The sequence below is a fragment of the Oryx dammah genome, unplaced genomic scaffold (genome assembly GCF_014754425.2).
Source record: "Oryx dammah isolate SB20612 unplaced genomic scaffold, SCBI_Odam_1.1 HiC_scaffold_16, whole genome shotgun sequence".
Classification (NCBI taxonomy): Eukaryota; Metazoa; Chordata; class Mammalia; order Artiodactyla; family Bovidae; genus Oryx; species Oryx dammah.
In genome coordinates, this window is record NW_024070200.1 from 12208980 (window position 1) to 12213792 (window position 4813).

The window sequence follows — 4813 nt, forward strand, 5'->3', positions numbered from 1 at the left end:
GGAAAGGGCAACCCACTCCAGTGTTCTTGCCTGGAGAATCCCAGGGACGGGGGAGCCTGGTGGGCTGCTGTCTATGGGGTCACACAGAGTCAAACACGACTGAAGTGACTTAGCAGCAGTCTTATAGAAAAAACTAGCAAAACAGGTCTTCAGATAGATATTTTCAGATATTTCAATTTTACTAATATGAACCAAGTTTTCTCAAAATTGTCTCAAATATGGGGCAATTTTATTAATATGAGCCTGATTCTTGTACCTCCTCATATCTAGAAAAGCACTGAAATCCTTCATGGTGATGTCTGCTCCTTGTGACTAGCAGTAACCTCCTGCAAAAAATATGCGCTTGATTGCAAATACTTCCCCTTCACCCAAATCACATGTATACTGACCTTCCCCTGTTTCTCTTTGGAGAAGTTTCTCAGAGCTATCTGAAATGCTGTCTCACAGGCTATAGTCATCCTTTTGCCCCAAATAAAACTTAATTCATAACTTGCACACTGTGGGTTTTTTTTTTTTTTAAGTTGGTGCCCTTAAATTTGCCTTGCTATACCACTCAAAATTCTCCAAGCCAGGCTTCAGCAATACATGAACCGTGAACTTCCAGATATTCAAGCTGGTTTTAGAAAAGGCAGAGGAACCAGAGATCAAATGACCAACACCCACTGGATCATTGAAAAAGCAAGAGAGTTCCAGGAAAACATCTATTTCTGCTTTATTGACTATGCCAAAGCCTTTGACTGTGTAGATCACAATAAACTGTGGAAAATTCTGAAAGAGATGGGAATACCAAACCACCTGACCTGCCTCTTGAGAAACCTATATGCAGGTCAGGAAGCAACAGTTAGAACTGGACATGGAACAACAGACTGGTTCCAAATAGGAAAAGGAATACGTCAAGGCTGTATATTGTCACCCTGCTTATTTAACTTATATGCAGAGTACATCGTGAGAAACACTGGGCTGGAAGAAGCACAAGCTGGAATCAGCATTGCTGGGAGAAATATCAATAACCTCAGATATGCAGATGACACCACCCTTATGGCAGAAAGTGAAGAGGAGCTAAAAAGCCTCTTGATGAAAGTGAAAGAGGAGAGTGAAAAAGTTGGCTTAAAGCTCAACATTCAGAAAACGAAGATCACGGCATCTGGTCCCATTGCTTCATGGGAAATAGATGGGGGAACAGTGGAAACAGTGTCAGACTTTATTTTGGGGGGCTCCAAAAGGCTTCCCTGGTGGCTCAGAGGTTAAAGCATCTGCCTGGAATGCAGGAGACCCAGGTTTGATCCCTGGGCCGGGAAGATCCCCTGGAGAAGGAAATGACAACCCACTCTAGCACCCTTGCCTTGAGAATCCCGTGGAGGGAAGAGTCTGGTAGGCTACAGTCCATGGGGTCCCAAAGAGTTGGACACGACTGAGCAACTTCAATTCACTTAAAATCACTGCAGATGGTGATTGCAGCCATGAAATTAAAAGACACTTACTCCTTGGAAGGAAAGTTATGACCAACCTAGATAGCATATTGAAAAGCCAAGATATTACTTTGCCAACAAAGGCCCGTCTAGTCAAGGCTATGGTTTTTCCTGTGGTCATGTATGGATGTGAGAGTTGGACTGTGAAGAAGGCTGAGAGCCAAAGAATTGATGTTTTTGCACTGTGGTGTTGGAGAAGACTCTTGAGGGTCCCTTGGACTGCAAGGAGATCCAACCAGTCCATTCTAAAGGAGATCAGTCCTGGGTGTTCTTTGGAAGGGCTGATGTTGAGGCTGAAACTCCAGTACTTTGGCCACCTGATGTGAAGAGTTGACTCATTGGAAAAGATCCTGATGCTGGTTGGGATTGGGGGCAGGAGGAGAAGGGGACGACAGAGGATGAGATGGCTGGATGGCATCACCGACTCGATAGACATGAGTTTTGAGTGAACTCCGGGAGCTGGTGATGGACAGGGAGGCCTGGCATGCTGCAGTCCATGGGGTCGCAAAGAGTCGGACACAACTGAGCGACTGAACTGAACTGAACCATCTAGTTTAATTTTGTCTGTTTATGAACTTTATATCCACGGAGTCTTTGTGTATATTTTCTCCTGTATCTGGCTTATTTTGTCAACGTAATGCGTAATATTTAGCCACATTGTTGCATGAGGAAATTTCATTATTTTATGGTATTCCATTATCCCTATCTATTATCTATCTATCTAGAGAGAAAGAGAGGGAGTCATGGGAAATTGGAAAGAGTGAGTCTGATCATTCTTCTAAGGAATTTTGTTGTCAAGGAAAAGAAAAATGGGCAGCTTCTAGAGGGGATGGTGGGGTCAAGAGATGATTTTTCTTTCCCTGTTTTTCTTTTTTTAAAGATTGGAGAAAAAACAGATCTTTTTCTTTTCCAAGAAAACTCCAAAGGAGGAAGAAAAAATGATAATCCAAAAGAGAGAGGGAAGTTGAAGCCATGCCCTTGAGTTGCTGAGAGGGGATGGTACACATAGGGCATGGGGGGGTGGGGGGGATGGATGCCTTAGCTAGGGACATGAACAATCTGTCCACCTGTCAACTGAAAGAAAAGTGCAGTGTGAGGTCTGTGAGTCAAGTTTTATTCAGGTTTTACTAAGGACTGTAGCTTGGGAGACAGCCTCCCGGAGAGCTCTGAGTAACCGCTCCAAAGAGGCAGGGAGGGGACTTCCCTGGTGGTTCGGTGGCTAAGACTCTTCGATCTCAATGCAGGAGGCTCAGGTTTGATCCCTGGTCAGGAAACTAGATCCCATACGCTGCAACAAAAGAGTTTGCATGCTGCAACTAAAGATTCCCCATGCTGCAAAAAAGATCAAAGATCCCAGGAGCCACAACTAAGACCCAGTACAGCCAAATAAACAAGTAATTTTTAACAGAAGCGAGGCAAAGCTAGTTTTCATGTGATTTTTGTTGTGAGGGAACACACTCAGTCAGCATATATCTTGGCAAAATGTTACTGCTAGTCAAAAAGAACAGGTATCTCAAGTTAATGGTTATGTGCTTTTCTATGTACAAAAGGAGTAAGAGGCAGGGTTCATAAGAATTCTCCCTGAAATGCATCTGACTATCTAAGGACCTGTTTGTCCAAAGCACAGAGCAGTTTGTTGTCGTCTTTCGTTTCCTCTGTCTGCAGCACAGAGTGCTTCATCCTGTTGTTGCCATCATCTCTTTGTCTGAAGTGCAAGTGTCCTGTTAGTTAGCAGCAGCTGCGGGTTAATCTCGGTAAATTTAAATGGAGGGTGAGACGCTGCTTGCTCTTGCTTTGTTTGCACATCCTAACAGGAAGCAAAACAGACTGTGCCATCACAGATGTAGGTAGCAGGGTGGATGTGCTGGGGGTACTTGCAGAGGTTCTCTTCACGTGGATTCACTTTTCTCAGAAAAATAGAAAATGAGATTACCAACTGAAGATGACTGCGGAGAAGGTCATGGGGTTTTAGGAATGAGACTGTGAAAGCACCATTTGGCAGACTGGAAACTTAACTAACAGAATTTGGGTGATTTCTGGACAATCTCCAGGGCCCACTTACAGTTGGAGGTCGTGAATTTATAGCAGCCTGGTTCCAGAATGCCCTGCAGTGACATTCTGCCTCATAAGCCCTGGGCCAAGCAGGGGAAACAATGGATTAGCTGTGCTCAGCTAAGCAAATGTGAGGAAGTGAAAGAGCCTATGAAAGTGGTCATGGAATTCAAAGTGGGTTAATGGCTGTGAGGGCACAAGGTAAGTAGCAGACAGGGAAACATGGTGAGTGAAATGGATTGTAGCGTCTAGAGGGTTACAAGGATGGTGAGGGCTGAGGTCCTGGAGAGAATGAAGCGGAAGGTAGGAAGAAGTGGTGGAGAAGGGGATGCTTGACACTGAAGTTGTGGAGGACTGGGAGTTCCCAGTTGCTATGAATTGTGTCCCCCCTACCCCAACTCATGTATTGAAGCCCTTACCCACAGTGTGATTATATTTGGAGATAGGGCCTGTAAGGAGTTAATTTGGGTTAAATGAGGTCATACAGGTGGGCCCTGATGATAAAGGATTAGTATCCTTATAAGAAAAACTAGAGAGCCTTCTTTCTTCCTCCCTACCCTCACGTCACCACCCAGTGAGGATACGGTGAGCTGGTTGCAAGCCAGAAGGAACGCTTTCACCAGAAAACAAATCAGCTGGTACCTTGATCTCGAACTTCTAGCCTTCAGAACTATGAAAAAAATAAATTTTTATTGCTTAAACTACTCTGCGTACGGTATTTTGTTATAGCAGCTTGAGCAGACTGATACGCTGGTAATGACACAATCTACCTTAGGATATGACATAGAAATATGGGTTCAGGATGTTGAAAGGACTAGCAATGGGTATACTGGAATTATTGAGAATCATAACAGGCATTGTGCAGGAGAAACTGACAATGAGTCAGGAGCAAGGAGTTTGGTTCTGATGTCAGTAAAGACTGTAATGGGGGAGAGATGGTGGTTGTTGACTCAGTGATGGATGTTGTTATGAGACATAAGGTGGAACATGAAGGCTCTAAAGCCGAGTTGTAGAGTAGAAATCTCATCCAAACCCTGGTTGAAATCTCAGTGCAGACCCAGCTCTGTCTCTTATTCCCTGGGTCTCCTACCTTCCCAGGCTTGCTGAAGGGGTGAGTGAGTCAGTGCTGGGAAAGAATTCTGAGCATGCTGGAGGAATCATAATCTTGGCTGAGAAGCCACAGAACAGGCATTGAGCAGACAAGAAGCATCTTGTTCACCTTGTGAAGGGTCCGGTTTCATCCCTGGGTGGTTTGTGAAATCCCATGAAAATGCACTTGGTGAAGGGAGCTT

The 4813-nt window shown here is 44.5% G+C and overlaps 1 non-coding gene across 1 annotated transcript; it reads left to right on the forward strand.

Moving 5' to 3' along the window:
* The first annotated feature begins 1226 nt into the window (after window positions 1-1226).
* On the forward strand, window positions 1227-1298 carry TRNAS-GGA. The gene has a single exon. It is a non-coding gene; the product is annotated as a tRNA-Ser (tRNA).
* Window positions 1299-4813: the final 3515 nt, after the last annotated feature.